The 18,714-nt window shown below is 39.1% G+C and overlaps 1 non-coding gene across 1 annotated transcript; it reads right to left on the bottom strand.

The window, feature by feature from the left end:
* Positions 1–18,310: 18,310 nt before the first annotated feature.
* Positions 18,311–18,414, bottom strand: LOC127207491 (U6 spliceosomal RNA). Its single transcript, XR_007832919.1, has one exon. It is a non-coding gene; the product is annotated as a U6 spliceosomal RNA (small nuclear RNA).
* Positions 18,415–18,714: the final 300 nt, after the last annotated feature.

Here is an 18,714-nt window from a genome sequence, read left to right as displayed (position 1 = left end):
TTTACATCCTGTTACCCTTAGCTGATATCTATCCTTGATGTTAAGTTGTGTTTCCTGAATGCAGCAAAAGGATGGATTATTTTTTAAATATATTTTGTTAGTCTGTGTCTTTTTTATTTAAGAAATTTTAATATAATTGTAGTATAGTTATGAAATCACATTCAATACACTGAATATATTCCAAGTATTAATAAAAATATTATACATCTTCACTCACTAAGCTGATATAATTAAAGCATTTGGTTCTTACAGGTAACACTAGTAACCACATCTCACTAGCAGTTTGTGTCTTTTTATTGAGGAATTGAGACAACTGATGTTGAGAAGTATCAATAAACAGTGTTTGCTATTCCTGTTATTTTGATGCTGTCGTGTGTGTGTGTGTGTGTGTGTGTGTGTGTGTGTGTGTGTGTGTGTCTGTACATCTATGAATGTTTTGATTTGCTGGGCTATGATTACTTACTCTCTGTGTTTTCTTAGGTGTAATTAACCTCTTTAAGTTGGAGTTTCCTTCTAGTATTTTCTGTAGGGATGTTGCTTTGTCCAGCTGACAGTGTCCTTTGCCTTGCAGAAGTTTTTCAGTTTCATGAGGTCCCATTTATTAATTGTTGATCTTAGTGCCTGAACTATTAGTGTTCTGTTCAGGAAGTTGTCTCTTGTACCAAATACGTTCAAGGTTCTTCCCCACTTTCTCTTCTATTAGATTTAGTGTATTCAGTTTTATGTTGAATTCTGATCTACTTGGAATTGAGTTTTATGCATTCTTCTACATGCAGACCAGCACCATTTGTTGAAGATGCTTTTTCTTTTCCATTATATGGTTTTGGTTTATTTGTCAAAAACCAAGGGTCCGTAGTTATGTGGATATACTTCTGGGACTTCAATTTAATTCCATTGATCAACCTGTTTGCTTTAATATCAGTACCAAGAGCTTTTATTTCTATTATACTAACGTACAGCTTGAAATCAGGTGTGATGATACCTCTGGAAGTTCTTTCATTGTACACAATTGTTTTACCTATTCTGTTTTGTTTTGTTTTTTTCTATAAGAAGTTGAGTAGTGTTCTTTGAATATCTGTAAAGAATTGTGTTGGGATTTTGATGGGAATTATATTGAATCTGTAGATTGCTTTGGGGAGTATGGCCATTTTTACTATGTCAGTCTTACAGATCCATGAGCGTGGGAAATCTTTTCATCTTCTGATATCATTTTCAGTTTCCTTCTTCAAAGGTTTGAGGGTTTTTTTTTCATATAATTTTTCACATGCTTGGTTAGAGTTACCCAAGCTATTATTTGTGGCTATCATAAACAGTATTGTTTCCCTGATTGTTTTCTCAGCCCATGTGCTCTTTGTATATAGAAGGGCTACTGCTTTATTTTTTAAGTTACTCTTGTATACAGCCACTTTGCAGAATGTGTTTATGAGCTGTAGGAGTTCCTGGTAGAATTTTTTGGGTCACTTATGTATACTATCATATCATCTGGGAATAGCCATACTTTGACTTATTCCTTTCCCATTTGTTTCCCCTTATTCTCCTTTCGTGCTCTTGCTAAAACTTCAAGTACTATATTGAATAGATATGGAGAGAGAGGATAGCCATGTCTAGTTCCTGATTTCAGTAGAATTACTTTTAAGTTCCTCTGCCACTTAATTTATTGTAGGCTATCTGCTTGCTGTATATTGCCTTTACTATGTTTAGATATATGCCTTGTATCCCTGATTTCTCCAAGACTTTTTGTTTGTTTGTTTTTCAAGACAAGGTTTCTCTGTGTAGCCTTGGCTATTTTAGACCCACTTTGTAGACCAGGCTGGCCTCAAACTCACAATGATCTACCTGCCTCTGCCTCTGCCTCCCAAGTGCTGGGATTAAAGGCATGTGCCACCACACTTGACTCTCTCCAAGACCTTTATCATGAAGGAGATTTTGCAAAAGGATTTTCAGCATCTAATGAAATGATCATGTGGCTTTTTTTCAGTTTGTTTATACAGTTAATTACATTGACAACTTTTCATATGTTAACCCATCCCTGTGTCTCAGAAACCTACTTGATTACAGTGGATGATTCTTTTTTATGTGTTCTTGGAGTTGATTTGTATTTTGACATCAATGCTCATGAGAGAAATTGGTCTGCTATTATTTTTCTTTGTTGAGTCTTTGTATGGTTTAGATATCAGTTTGACTATTATCTCATAAAACAAATTTGGCAATGTTCCTTCTGTTTCATTTTGTGGAATAATTTCAGGAGTATTGGTATTAGGTCTTCTTTGAAAGTTTGGTAGAATTCTGCACTAAAACCATCTCATCCTGGGCTTTATTTGGTTTGGAGAATTTTAAGGACGGCTTCTATTTCTTTAGAGGTTATAGATTTATTTAAATTGTTTATCTGATCTTGATTTAACTTTGTTAAGTGCTATCTGTGAAGAAAATTGTCCATTTCTTTAAGATTTGCCAATTCTGTGTAGTATAGGTTTTGAAGTATGACCTAATGATTCTTGGGATTTCCTTGGAGTCTGTTGTTACCTCTCTCTTTTCATTTTAAATTTTGTTAATGTGGATGTTCTCTATCTACATTTTAGTTAGTTTAGATAATGGTTTGTCTATCTTGATGATTTTCTCAAAGAACCATATCTTGGTTTAGTTGGTGCTTTGTATTTTTTCTTTGTTTCTATTTTATTAATCTCAGCCCTGAATTTTATTTATTTATTTATTTTTTACTGTGTACTCCTCTTGGGAATGATTGCTGTTTTTGTTGTTGTTGTTCTAGAGACTCTAGGTGTGCTGCTAAATTGCTAATGTGAGATCTCTCTAATTTCTTTACGAAGGCACTTACTGCTATGAGCTTTCGTATTAGTACCACTTTCATTGTGTCCCATAAATTGGGGTGAATTGAACATTCATTTTCATTGAACTCTAGAAAGTCTTTAATTTTCTTCCTTATATCTTACTTGACTCATTGGTCATTGAGTAGAGAGTTCTTCAGTTTCCATGAGTTTGCAGGATTTCTGTTGGTTCTGTTGTTGATATCCAGCTTTAATCCACGGTAGTCTGATAAGATGCAGGGGGTCATTTCAGTTTTCTTGTATATATTGAGATTTGTTTTGTGACCAAGTATATGAACAATTTTTAAAAAGGTTCCATGAGGTGCTGAGAAGAAGGTATATTATTTTGTTTGGGAGAAAACTTCTACAGATATCTGTCAGAGCCATTTGAGTTATTTTAGTTTTCGGTTAGTTCCATAATTCTCTGTTTAGTTTCTGTTTGGATGACCTGTCTATTGGTGAGAGTAGGGTGTTAAAGTCTTCCACTATTAGTCTTTTGAGTTCAATGTGTGATTTAAGCTTTAGAAATGATTCTTTAGCAAATGTGGGTGCCCTTTCATTTGGGGCATAGATTTTCAGAATTGAGATATCATCTTGGTGGATTTTTCCTTTGATGACAATGAAATGCCATTACTATCTCTTTTGATTAATTTTGGTTGGAAAGTTATTTTGTTAGAATTCCTAGCTTATTTCTTGGGTCCATTTGCTTGGAAAACATTTGTCTAATCCTTTACTCTGAGGAAATATCTATCTTTGATGCCAAGATATGTTTCTTGCATGAAACAGAATGATGGATCCTATTTTTGCATCTATTCTGTTAGCCTCTGTCTTTTTATTGGAGAATTGAGTCCATTGATGGTGAGAGATATTAATGACCAATGCTTTTTTTTTTTGACCCATGATTGTTAATTTGATTATTTTGATGTTGTTGTTGTGTGTGTCTGTGTGTGTGTGTTCCTTCTTTTGGTTTTGTTGATGTAAAATTATTCATTTTCTATGTTTTCTTGGGTGGAGTTAACTTCATTGGGTTGGAGTGTTTTTCCAAGTATCTTCTGTAGGGCTGGATTTATGGGTTCTAGCAGAGACATGATTTTCCTGACTATAACTATATTCTTACACTGCTGTCTAGGCATCTGAGTTTGAAAGATTGTAATTCTAGATGCTGATATTTGGTTTTATCTTTGTTGGGTGGATGTTTTGTCCTCTGATTCTTAGGAGAGTGTAGTAGGTGAGTGTTGCCTGTTAGGCATAAGGATTCTGATCCTTATGACCACCTGGGAGTCCAGATAAAATGTGTGTCTGGGTATCAAGAGCTAACTGACACTTAAGTGTGGAGATGTGCTGGTGGAGTTGGGAGGAGGGAAAGAAAGTAGGATTTTGACTAGGATCTGCTTAGTCCTCTTGGAATCAGGGCAGAGAGTACAGAGAGGCCATACAAGATCTGCCATAGAGCTGGGGATAAGCCTGGAGGGTTGGACTCAGAAGGATGGAGTGTGAAGTAAAGATCTTGTTTCCTTGCTCAGTGTGACCTGTGAATTTCCAGGGAGTGTCTACTGGAGTTAGGAGCTGGGATGAAGGAACAATTGGGGGAGAGTGTTAGGCATGGAAGATCTGTGTGATGGTCTGGAGATGGGGCTTGGAGGAAAGGAAAGCATAGCAGATATTCTGCTACAGAGCTAAGGACTGTACTAGAAGGTTAGATTTCGGGAAACAGAGGGACAGGTTAATATCTGCAGTTAGCTACTTTTTACCCAGGTAGGATTCTAGGAGTGCCTACTGTTTTTAGAGGCTGGAGTAAAGCAATGAGTAGGGGGAAGGAGGTTAAGAAGGCAAGATCTGTTTGATCCATGGGGATGGGAGTCATGAGGGGCATCGAGAGGCTGCATTGGTGTTCTGCCACAAAGCTGGGGATAATACTGGGTGCTTGGATTTGGAGGATCAGAAGAAGAAATTAAGATATGCAGTTAGCCATTTGGATACTTTCCTTTGTATATTGATTGATAATGCTTATGACTTACTTTTAAAGTAATTGCACTTTGAGTGTCCATTTATTTATTAATAAACTAATTTTAATATTTAAAAATGTATTTCATAATAATTTTATTTCTATCATATTTATATTATGTACCATAATAAAATAATTCTGAAGTAAATAAATGCATGGTATAAAATATGTAATATGAATAAACAAAATATGTTTGTAATTATTTGTTTATATTAAATAAGTATAAAATAAATACTTGATAATATACTTAGAAATATAACAATACATTTATATATTAATATTTATAATGAATACAATTTATTTATTAATACAAATTATTAATTTCTGTGAATCCTTTATATACTATGGAAAGCATTCTCAGTGGCCCTTTATAGTCTCTTGGTCAGAGTATTGCATTATATTGCTGGATTAGAGTTTTCCAAAACCCATAGAAAATGGACATGTGTCATGTGCTGGACCTTGAGCTTTTCTTGTAGTAATATGTGGTGTCAAAGATAGAGAGTGGAGACTCCTAGTTTGGGAATTCTGCCTCACAGCTTAAATATTAGAGTGTACATTTTATCTTTATTTTTAAATGTAAATCAAGATAATCTAGTAGAACCAAGAGACAGACTCTGAAAAGAAATCATGAGCAAGGTAATATCCTTGCGTGATCATGACACATCACTTTATCTAAAATGTGGACTGAATTCCAAATAGGAGCTATAACTAAAATGTATAAAAAAACACTAAATCAAAATAGATGTGCTCTTTATAGAGAATCCTATAAAACATTAATAAATTCCATAAAATTACACTTAAAAGAATATCGCATTCATGGGAAGGGTCCCATAGTATAAAGCTTTCAAACTGTACAATTTATAAAAAGTTTCAAAATTTATAGTTATTTTAAATATTGAGGTAATGAGAGTCTGGGCATGGTGTTTTCATGTTCCACTCAAGGGAGTTCACACTAGCACAGGCTGTGGATGTTATCTTCATAGTTATTAACAATTTCAAAATATGCACATTCTGTTGCCTTGAAATTCTGCTACTTACTCTCAAGAACCATTTGTATTGGACAAATGAGGTTCTCTTAGTGCTGTCAGATGTTCTTGCTGTCCAAGAAGAGAAAGGCTTATCTGTTGAACATTTGAATGAATGTTTGTCTATCATATGAGGTTTTAATTAGCCACGTAAGGTTGACATGGGCCAAAGGTACATCTCAGGGTAAAACATTTGCCATGTATGAGATCTCTAGCCCAACAGATAATAAAGAAAAAGAAAATTAAAAAAATAAAGTTGGATCATGCACCTAACATGTATAGTTTCTTTCAACTGAACAATTATTTGTGAAACATACACAGCAGGATACCATTCAACTAAAATTACTACTGTCATGTTTAACAAGTTTACATGTATGTATGTAAATGATCACAAAAAAATTTCTAAAGACGACTTACCAGACATTTTACAATGGTTTAGCTTTGACAATGATGTCATTCTCTAGTATCATCTGTAGTCATTTTTGTAAGTGTCTATGTGATGTGAGCGCTGGTGTACATGCATATGTCCTGATATACATACATATGTGTGCACATGTATATACATATATATGCATATATGTGCATGTACAAGGCAGAAGTTGATGCTAGTTGTCTTCCCCAGTTGCTCTGTCTTTCACTTGAACTCAGAACTCCCTGGGTTTGGCTAATTGCTGGACTCTTCCTCCCGCATGCTGAGTGGCAGGGCTGCTTTCATAGGGTGCTGGAGGTCTGAAGGCTGGATCTCCCGCTTGCAGGGCAGGGTTGCGCCTTCTGCCACCCCAGGTAACCATCATTATTGTATAATAATAGTTCTGTTGTTTCACTTGAGAACTTACAAACTAAAAAGGTAGAGAAACTAAAAGGGATACCAACTAGCAGGAAAACATTTAAAATGTTTTAGATTGAAATTTAATTGACAGGAAGATGGCTAAGTTGAAGTTATCAGTTAATATATACTTTATTAAAGAAACATATACCAGGATTTTAAAAAAATCTGGCCATGTCCCTAAGATTGAGTACTAGGATAAAAAGACTTAGAAACTTTCTCTTACTATCGGAGTTTCAGCTTGTGTGGAGGAAAGTGGACAGTATAACCATAATGAGGTAGTTAAGAAGAAATCTAAAAGATACATACATTGAAAAACAAACCAGCAAATCACGGAGTGAAATTTCCGGTAGAAGTATCCAGGTGGACCCCCTTTAACTCTCAGTAAGAGTGGAGATTTGCAAAGGTGAAGGACTCAGCCTGACTTGCTGATGAAACTCATTGTTTGTGTTTAGTTGGCCAATAGAGGTTGTTCTGTGTGCCTAATTTAAAGTGCATCGTCTTTACAGTGAAGGCTCTTAATAAATAGCCTTTCTGTTTAATGCATCATAATAGAGAGTCACCATGGAAATATGGCAAGTCTTTTAAAATTCCTTTATTGAATAGAGTCTGGGTTTTATTTAATTTCTGCAGAAAAGTAGAAATTGAACAATTAAATCCAATACTGTTTTCCTGTTCAGTTTATCTTACCTCTATATGGGCCATCAGGAAATCTGATTTCTTACAAATGTCCTTGTGGGAATTTCAGTAAAAAGCGATTTTGAGGCAGGATGAAAAATCAGGGAGGGTCAACTCTTTATTAGATACACACAAGCAACATTATACAGATTGAGCAGGCTGCATTTTTATGTTTAAGGATATAGTATTTATAAAATAAGTTAAAAAGCAAGGAAATTTGGGAGACAAGAGATTGAAAAGTCGTCATATATCCTAGAATCTGCTTGATACGTTTGCTAGCAAAGCAACAAGAATCCCCTCACAATTAACTGCCCTCCCCGCTCCTTTAAGACTACAGTTTTCTGACCCTTACTCAAACCACTCTATGTGAGACAGTGCATGTGTTAAGGCCCTTGTCTAACCCTAGTGGATTCTGGTTTCACCTTACTGGATTATAATTCCATCCACGAAATATCCAGAACCACTTGATGTTTCTTTCTTATGAAGCAAGGAGAAGTTTCATAGCAGCCTTTTGAGATGTAACCTAAAAGTTATCAAAAAAGTATGCCAAGGCATACTAATGCTATGACGAGTAATTCTTGATTCCCCCCAGGAGCTGTGACCTCCTCTCTGCAGCTTTTTATTTGAGAAGACCATACTCATACTCAGGGTTGTTTCTTTCTTTCCTTTGAGCATCATTTTTTCTTAACCCTCTTACTTATGCACATATAAAATGACTCTAATAAAAACCACTAACTCTGCTTCATAAATGGGCTGGTTCTGACCTACTGGCAGCCCCCACCACAGCCCCATTAGAGAGGAGAATGCTGTGTCAGATATGGAAATCCCTACAAGAGGGATGCCCTGAGCATATGATTGTGCACCTCGTGTATGTCATAGTGCAAACAAATCAGAACAGAGCATCAGATCCCCCAGAACTCGAGTTAACAGATGGCTGTAAGACACCATGTCAGTATTGGGAATTGAGTCAGGTCTTCTGAAGGAGTGGTAAATGCTCTTATTCACTGCAGCATCTCTCCAGCTCCATGATGTGACATTCTGAAGTTCTTGCTGCAGCCAGTGTCAGGTCCAATTCTGGTGGCTAGATGAAAGCCGGAATTCGCTGGGAGCTTGTGAAGTCTATTTTCATCTACCTAAGGAGCCATTTCCCTATTCTGTGGTGCCTGTTAGCATAATGAAGTGCATGCTGGCCTCCAGGCTCCCTCAATATCACAAGCACCAGTTATATATTTCAGAGTCCATCCTGGCTCTTCTCACCCCACTCCTTACCTTAAACATCTCCAGCTTAGAAGCTCCTTTTCCTGCAGCTTCTCATTCTTATAACCTTGCTATTGCAGCCATTCTCTCCCCCACCTCAGACACACACACACACACACACACACACACACACACACACACACACACACACAAACCTTCCTCTCTTTTTACCCTTTTCTCTCTTTGATTTCTTTTCTGGTGCCCCCAACCCCATAGCCAGGCCCAATCTGCTGGCCATGTTTGGTCCACTACTTTGTCTTGCTGCTCTGAACTCCTCCAGATGCCTCTGGCTGTGCTGGTTAGGATTTAGTGGTGGAAGTGTACCCTAGTGAATAGGAGCCAAGGAAAGCTGTAAAGTCACACCATGCAACAGGCCTCACAAGAGAAATTTATTGGGAGGTGAGTATACAGATGTGGCCTCTGAATCAGGATGGAGGAGAAGAGAGCAGGCTGTGATGGCACTGGCTTTATAAAGGGGTATAGAACATTTGCATAGGGAGAACATGCAACTCATGGCAACAATGGAAATGTGCTGCAGTTGGCTGCTGGTGATGACATGACCAATGGCACTGAGCTCCTGAAGGTGAGCTTGATCCTGGAATAAGGGTGGTTCTTAGTTTTCCTACAGTACTCTCCCTTGTATCTACAGTTAAAATCTTCTCTTTAATCATACCTTGGAGTGGTCATGTTGTCAGTTTATACAGACAGCTATACGGTCATGTTCCTTGGATGGAAAGACTTACAAGTTCTTTCCTACAGGATTGTAGGCGCTACATGTCTAAGGGCTCTGTCCTCGTGAACTAGATTGACAGTCTGTTGTCTGATTTAGTGAAGTTATCAAATAATCCCCACGTTTCCTGAGTTTACAAACATGATATGATAATCGGTAACACATCAGATGAAAGCTTATGAGAGGATGCCAAGGGCTTCAGCGGCCACAAGCGTGACACTTTTACCACTTTGAGCCTCATTTTTCACCCAGTCACTCTATGTTGACAGAAACTATGTTAATTTTCAGATATTATGCCAAATACCTAAATGAAGCCTCAAAAATGCTCTTACCCATCATGATAACATAGACCATTAATTGGGATGCAGTGGATCAAAAGTTTGGTCAGCCTGTGCTACATGAGGGACTCTTATCTCTTATTTCAAAGAGGACAAATCAGAGATGGGGTGGGGTCGGGGTGAGGGGAAAAGGTTCACTATGTAGCACAAACTGGCCTGAAACTTGCCACCCCCGCACATTCTGGTACCTCAGCTTCCCATACCCAACTTAGCTTCATGTTAACATGTCAGTAGAATCTTAGAGAGAGCATGGCTTGCCTTACACACACACACACACACACACACACACACACACACACACACACCCCAACGGGGAAAAGACAGATCAGAATGATTCCTGGAATGGGGCTCAGCAGATACTAGAAGCAATGGCAAATTTAGTTTAAGATAGTATCAACTTTTAAGCCAAAAACAAAAAACAAAAAAACAAAAAAAAACCATGAAATTAGGGAGAAAAAATAACAATAGTGACTGGGAAGAAGTGCTCAAATGCTCAGTTTTCCTCTGTCCATCCACTGATCCTCAAACACATGATCAACTGCCCCCGTGACAGCTCTCCAGAGGGCCAGGTAAAATTTATAAATAGAACACATTAAACTATATTTTGATGACTACCTTTTTCTGCTTCTCACACTCTGGCCCTCATCCCATTCACTCTGGATAGATTCCAGCAGTTGTCTGGCCTTACAGCCTCTTTATGCCCAGTGTTAAGAAGGCTAGTATTGACTCCACTGGTTACTACAAACCAGCTGCTTGCATATGTGCTCATCTTATTGTCCAGGTTGATGACATTACTGGTAACTGTTGCCATAGAATTCTTATCAGAAAAAAGCACCTGTAATACATCTCAATTGTCCATGGATTTTGTTATTTGTTTACTTATATATTGGGGGTGAGTTATGGCAGGCCCATGTAGATGTTAGAGACCATCCTGCAAAAGTTAGTTTTTTCCTTCCACTATGTGGGTTCCAGGGACTGAACTCAGATTCTCAGGCTGTACAGCAAGGGCCTTTGTTTGCTTTGCAATCTTGCCAGCCCAGTCTTGGGACTTCGAAATTTTGACTTTAGGTTACATCCTACCTCTGCTCACAGTTCTCCAAGACAACCTGCTGTACCTTGAATGGAATTCCAGTTCTTTGGCTTATTCTATAAGGCCTAGCTCTCTGTCCTGACTCAACTGAAGGCCACTGAAGATATCAAGGAGGCTACTGGAAGCAGCAGTCAGAAAACATGTCAGGAGATAGTGGCTCTGCAGGCCATCGGAATCACTGGAGTACTGGATAAAAACAGTGTGCCAACTTTTTAAAAGTTATTTTTTCTTTAGAAGTGATTTCTTTCTTGAGTTTTTGTCTTATCAAAGTACAAAACCCATAAATAAAATATTCCCACCCTACCTTGTTTTCTTATGAAATAAATGGAACCTGTGCTGGTTGGTTTTTGTAACAATACAAACAAGAGTCACCTTGGAAGGGGGATCCTCAGTTGAGGAAATGCTTCCTTTGGATTGGCCTGTGGACATGTCTGTGAGGCATTTTCTTGGTTAATGACTAACTTGGGAGGACCCAGTCAATTCTGGGCAATTCTGCCTTTGGGCAGTTGGTCTTGAGCTGTATAAGAAACCAAGATGAACAAGACAGTAAGCAGTGTTCATCTGTGCTTCAGTTCCTGCCTCCATTCCTGGAAGTGCAAGATGAAAGAAACCTTTAACTCTGCAAGTTGCTTTTAGTCAATCAAACAAATAAACAAACAAACATTTTAAAAAATTGGGACAATTCAAATGCCAAAGTAAAACCAACCCATGTCACAGAAATAAGGGTGTGTGGTATGGGAACCATGAAGCACCTTCCAGTGAAGGAGAAGAAACACAAGAATATACAACAGGTACACTATTGTGAGATGATAGTATCTGTCTGCAGTGTAAGAGATTAGCATTAAAACATGCATTTGGAAAAACGAGGATTGTCAATCATATGAGACCGTTTTCTTCAACAGAAGGACAAAGATAAGACCTAGTCATCTGGAATGCTAGAGGAAAAGGTGATCAATCCACCTAGTGATTCTTTGCCATTCTACTGGGAGCCAGACTCCACCTGAATTCCTCAATAACCTGAGCATTGTAACAATCCTGCAGGGAATAGACCATATCCCTATGAAAGATACCCCATGCACTTTGACTCCCTACCAATTAAATCTATCCTTATTCTTATCACAAATCCTTCCTCTAGGTTCTAGCCCTGAGCTCTGTTTATCAACCAATAGAATCCACAGGCCACAGGGAAGGTGGATGTGCTCAGTCATTATGTGACTTGATGTGGTGGAGCAGGTTGTTGTTGGTGCCTCCCCATTTCTGAGGCATAGGGGAGATAGAGGAGGAGGGAGGGAAGATAGAGTAGAGAGGAGAGGAGGGAGGGGGCTACAATCAGCATGTAAAGTGAATAAGTAAATAAATTAATTTTGAAAAGTAAAGCACAAGGCCAGTCTCTGGAAGGCTACAATCCCGTGCCCACAAAGATGGTGCTATCTAGAGTGTAATTCTTTATCTTTTGATGATCACCATAAAGCTTGTAGAGGAGGGTCCCTGACACCAATTGAGGTTATTTTCTATTTTTGCAATAAATTTTTGAAATAAATATTTGATGTTTCTCCTTAAAAGAGTCATAGTATGAGAACAATGGATCCTTTTTTTTGGCCTAAGTTATTTTTATATAATCTAACTAATTGTGTACCTGAGGCAATAGAGAAAGACTGGAAAATATATGGGGACCAGAGAGAATAGAGGTGCCTCTCCTTTCGGTGTCTTCTCTGGAACTCTCACTAGAGGCAGTGAGGGAATTATGTAAGGACAAGTACATAGTGTTAGGAACATAATGAGTGAAACTATTCTATTCTATGTGACTTAAAAACCATTTCATTTTACTTAGAATAATGTAATGCTTACAAGAAGCCAGTTCCAATTGAAACCAACCCAAGGTGGCTCTGATATGTTAACAAATCAGCCCTAAGCTGTGAGTACAGATAGAGCAAAGCTAGGAAAACTAATGCCCACCAGAACAATTCAAACAAACAAACAAACAAACAATTCCTTAACTTTGGAGGTGGCCACAAGCACACACTGCCTTGCTACTAAGACAGCACCTCAAGCCTTTGCAAGGATCCCCATCAGCAAAAGGAATTTGAGACTGGCCACTGTGTGACTCTGCCTCCTATGACCTGCATGTTGCTAAGCTCACAAATGCCTATCACTGGCCTCCATTTTCGAAGACCTTCTAGAACTCCCAACAGTGCCATCCTCCTGGCCTCCAATGGCTGAAGCACCCCTCTCATTCCCAGAATATGTAGGTCCAACTTGCTTTAGAATTGCCCAGACCAGAGAGGAGTCCTCAGTAGAAGCTTGCAGCATTTCTTGCCTGGCAATTATCCAACCCCCACCCTTCCTTTCACCCCTGAACAGGTGGTCCATCAGGGTGTCTCAAACTATACAGAGCTTCTCTCTCAAGGCCTGGATACAAGCTACTTCTGAAGTTATACTGTCTTCTGTCCCTGAAAGCGTCCATGGACAATATTGTCCACTGGTAGTATGTTCATGATGGTGCACAGGGACCTAGGAATAGGGGTTCTTAGAAGGCTTCTGTGACTCTTGGAAATAAAGACATGGTTGTTATAGTTATTTTTCTAAAACTGTGTTTGTTTTTCTTGGTTTCTCTCTTAACACAGCAATCAGACAAATAATTGAGACTCATATTATTTAAACAAACTTCTCTTCTTAACTCTAAGCTAATTTGGCTTCTTCCCAGCATACATCTCAGAGATGCTTGCTTTCTTTCTTCCAACTCTTCTTCTGATGTCTCTTGGACTTCTCTCATGGCTTAATCCCCTACTTCCTCTTTTAACGCCTCCTGCCTTGGCTGGCAAGAAGTCCAGCCCAATTCTCTCCCTTATTCAATGATTGGCTGTATGCTCCTTTATTGGCACACCAAAAGACAATTGAGGAGCAGTGTTTACATAACACTGAGACAAGAGAGTTTCAGAACAAGGCTTGCAACCAGAAATGGAGAGTCCAGAAATCAGCATTTGAAATACACAATAATCTTATGCCTACACAGGGTTCATAGTCATGTGAAGAGGTACACATCTTTAATCTTATTTGGGAGGCAGAAGCAGACATAGCTCTGTCAGTTCAAGGCTAGCATGGTCTACATAGCAACTTCCAAGTTATTCAGGGCTGCAAAGTATGACTTTTTTTCCCAAAGAAAAAGAAGAAATGGTCCATGAAATAATGACCAAGTATACTACGTATCAACATAAAATAAAACTCTCCCTTCAGGGGAAAGAGGCAATTTATGCTTGAGTCAAACACGAGTGTCCCTGGCCCACAAAAGACATACTCTGTTGTGGAAATGAATACAGATTCATAACTAAAAGCATCTAATGAATGAAATGAGGACATGACTGCTCCAAGTTATAGTCAAGAAGGAATTTATTATATATATGAGAGTACAGAGACATCTGGACATTTTCAGACTGAACCAGACCATGAGAAGGGATGTGGAGGGGAAGAGAAGAGAGATGAGAGAGGGTCAATAGAAGGTACCAAGAGAGTGAATGACTAAAGTGGCTGCGGTATATAAGAATCAGAAGCTACATATACAGGGGGAGGAGGTCCCCCTCAGTCACAGTCATAGGGGAGGGGAGTAAGGGGAAAATGGGAGGGAGAGAGGGAGGAATGGGAGGATACAAGGGATGGGATAACAATTGAGATGTAATATGAATAAATTAAAATATATTTTAAAAAGAATCAAACTGGGAGAAGGGAAGCAAAGCCCCTGGGCCGGAGAGACTTAGGGTAGGGTAGGGGGTGAGAAGAGCTGAGAGGAGCCACAGGTACTGAGTGAGTCTTGTGGCCAGTCCTTACTTTGGTTATTTTGGCAATTTGTCCTCAGTTTCTTCAGGGCTTGACACTTAGCACATGCATTGCTGGCAAATGCAAGTACGCAGGTCACAGCAAAGCATCAAAACCTTTACGTCACAAAAGCTAGCCAATGGCATGTGATCTCTCAAGAATACATTGTAAGCTTTCTGATAGTCATAAAGATGTTAGGTCAGGCAAAAGGCTGGGCTAAATATAGGCTGAGATAACTTTTCTCTGGTTTGTAACTTTTATCTCTACTTAGAATTGCAAAGATCCTTGTAGAATCTTTAAACCAATTGCAGCTTTTATTCTGGGGAAACTTTAATTGACATAGAGCAGGATAGATGCCTGTAATCCTAGCTATTGGTAGCCTAAAGCAAGAGGATTCTTAAGTTCAAGATCAGTCTGACCTTCAGAGTAATAACCTGTCTCAAATAATGATAAAGAAATAATAAGTAAATTAATTATTGGACAAAAGCATTTCGTAGGATTATGAACACGACTCTCGCATCCTTTAGGAACTGAAAGTGCTCATTTCTAAGAAGCTGATATTGCAGTAGGGAGGGAAGGATGAAGGAAGAAGGATTTTGAAGGGACATATTACTCACATCTGTCACCTTCTAGTGAGCATTTGAATTTGGGGTGGGAGAAGGAACGCTCAGACCAGCTGGAGCCGCTGCATTTCCCCATTTTAGCTTCCTGATTACACATGATTAAGTGTATAAAGTGGGTCTTTTGGCACTATATGTATAAAACGAGGACATGACCACTCCAAAGTATGGTTGAGGGGAAGGTTTTTATTGTAGATATGAAGAGGAGTACAGCCAGAAGTATCTGGTAGAGTCCAGAGCAGAGAGAGAAAGTAGTAGACTGAACATGGCTGGTAGAATAGACCAGATGTAGATAGAGTGATGGTGCTGGGAGATAGGTGTCTGGAGAGGACCAACAGGACTCAGAACCAAGACAGCAGATGACCAAAATGGTGGGTTATGCAGGAATGAGAAGCTTTGGGATGTGAAGCTCATGAGCTGGAGAAGTTTAGGGTGGGGGCTGGAGTGAGAAGAGCTGAGAGGAGCCAAGATGTCAGGTAGACTCTGTAACAGGCACTTGTGATGCCTAGAGGCCAGAGTGTGCTTTGCTGTGCTAGCAGGGGCCACAGTCAGCCACTTGTCTCCGAGTTTCTTTTGGACCAGACAGAAAGCTTTGTCTGTCCACTAACTTACTTCAATTTTACTCTTTTTATTCTTTCTGTTTTTGGTTTTACAGTACTGGACAGAAATCCAGGGCCTAATGTGCACCTTCAGTTCCTTTCCCAGCCCTCCAGTTCATCTTAGGCTGATGTTCATCCCTGCTAGTTAGAGGAATGTTGTTTTTAAATTGATGAGCCTCAACCAAAATTTCCTTCCAAGTAAGACTGAAATACACTTTCTTGGAATGCCATTGATTGATTGATGCTGGTGTTAATGGAAGTCAGTGGTTTATTTGAACACTAATTCAGCAACCATTGATGGTTTCCTTGCAGCCTCTCAAACCTGAATCGGCACCAGGAGCTGTACCTACTCTTTGCATATTTTATTTTCATGTAGCAGAGCTAGTCAACTGACAGTTTATTCCTCCCTCCCCGCACCCCCTCCTTCTCTCTCTCTCTCTCTCTCTCTCTCTCTCTCTCTCTCTCACACACACACACACACACACACACACACACACAGACACACACAAAATAGATGCCTAAGAGTAAGTTAATGACTTCTGTTCCTTCATCCTATCTAATTATGGGTAATCATCCTAGCTTCAGTCTTCCTTTTCAAATAGGGAGGGACATATGTTTAAAAGCCTGTAGTTATGAAATCACCACAGACTCTAATCTATGGCTAACTCATGCCTCTGCTTATGTACAAGCATCCAGGTACTGTACTACACTAGAAATGTTCCATGCATCCCTGTGGGAGCCCAGACTCGCACTCCAGTTCCTCTGGTATTTATCCTGGCCATGCCAACTGTGTCATCACTTCTCTGGGACTAGTTTCTGTTTCTGCTGCTGATTTGGTTTTGGTTTGCTATTAATAACTTTGGAGCCAGATCTCACTTCATAAGTGGTTAGACATGATAGTTCTGTGGCCCTTGTTGACCTAGAATAAAATCAACCTAGCTGAGAACAAAGAAAATTGCATCAATTTGGTACTGGTTAAGATTGTACCCTGGATTGTAAGATTGTGGCTGTAATTTTATGGTAGGAAGCAGACCTGCTATCTAGAATCCTTCAGTTGCTTTTACCATCTTCTTTCTCCTCCTAGTATTGATGAATCTGTTGCAGCTGAGATGCTTTGCTTTCATGCCATCACCACTTCTATTAACCTGTGAAATAGGCCTTCATTCTCTTTTTAAGCCATACTTTGAACATTGCAGAGCCATGTATATAATGCATGTCACATGGTAGCATGGAGAGTTTTCATGGAAACCACTAGGTGAGCTTTAGAATGACTAAGCAACTAGACCAGCAATGGTTTAAATTAAAAGTACAAAAAAAAAAAAAATTCAAAGAACAAATTCAACAGTCCTAGCTGCTGTTTTCATCATCTCTGCTGCTGACATCATGTCCTGTAAGCATTGAAGGTTGTGGGCTGCAGAAAAGGAAATGGTGGTAACATCCACTTTCATACCAAGGTTCTGTTTCTGAGTTCAGGGTGGAGAAAGTCCAGCAGTTTGATGTAAGGGGTAGAGCTGTTGACAATCCTGCCCTGAACCTGAAGATGTTCTGAGAGTAAACAGTTGCAGGCATCTTCAGATAGACACAGCAAATGATGTTCTGTGGTTTCCTTTGCCCTTAGTTTGTCACTTGACTAATAGTGACAGCCCAATAGTTCTAAATAATAATACAATATTTGTAATAGAAAATATCAGGCGTTCTTTGTTAATGAAATTAGATCTTCACTAAGCAACAATACTCACAGGTCTTTTCTCAATGTGCCACCTTTCACCATAAAAAGTGACACCTGAACATTCACCCTTGCACAGCCACAGCTCACTCGCACCATTTACTCTGCTTTGGTTTTCCTTGTTGAGTCCACATTACAATAGATGGGTACTTGACTCCCAGTGTAATGGCATCAGAGAGTGGAGCTTGTGAGAGATGGAGCCTTTCCAGTGAGATTAGTGCCCTTAAAGACCCTTTGCCTCTTCTGCTGGTGTGTTGTGCTGGGCATTTACACATGCCAGAACACAGCAAAGTATGTTCTGTTGCTTAGACTGTTGATGGCGATTTGCAAAGGCAGCCTGAACAGACTAAGAACCATGGCCAAAGCCTGATCCCAGACCCAACATGGACAGAACTGGGCTTTCTAACTTGTTTGTAAGTTGTGGTATAATAAGCATCATTTTAATGAACTTCAGCATATATGAGTATGTATGTATATGCATGTAGAATTACTTGTTTTATCAAGTATTAGTGTTTTTATTGGAACTCTGTGTGTGTGTGTGTGTGTGTGTGTGTGTGCGCACACATGTGCGCACATGTGTATGTGTTCATTTTAAATATATAGTACACTAAGCGGGTTAATGTGGATTGTTGTTAGTTTCTTTTAGATAATATCTTAATATAAAGCCCAGACTGGCCTCAAACTCACAATTCTTTTGCCTCAGGCTTCTGAATGTTGAGCTTACAGATGTGGACTACTATACACAGACTTAGTAACTTTTAAATTGGTTGGTCACATTGATGGAAAAAATATGGAACACTTCAAGAATTTGTGTGCCAATCTTCGCAGGGCCATGCCAATCTTTTCTGTATGTTCCAGTTTTGGTATATGTGCTGCTCAAGTGAGCATGGGCTTGAGGTCCTATAAAATATATACATTTATATTTTTTCTCAAGCTATGTCCAGTGTAGTACAGTCTCTTTTTGCTGCCTGCTGATCAGCTTTTGGCTTTCCAGCACTATTCTATCTGTATGCTACGATGGATGCCCCCATGATGATAATGGAATAAACCTCTAAAACTGTAAGCCAGCCCCAATTAAATATTTTCCTTTCTAAGAGTTCCCTTGGTCATTGTGTCTCTTCACAGCAATGAAACTCTAACTAAGACAGGTGGCTTGATAATCAGATCACCTCATAGCCAAGGTTTTAA

The sequence above is a fragment of the Acomys russatus genome, chromosome 2, assembly GCF_903995435.1.
Source record: "Acomys russatus chromosome 2, mAcoRus1.1, whole genome shotgun sequence".
In the NCBI taxonomy this organism is placed as follows: domain Eukaryota; kingdom Metazoa; phylum Chordata; class Mammalia; order Rodentia; family Muridae; genus Acomys; species Acomys russatus.
Note: the sequence above shows the minus strand (reverse complement) of the source record. Positions and strands in the feature narration are given on the sequence as shown.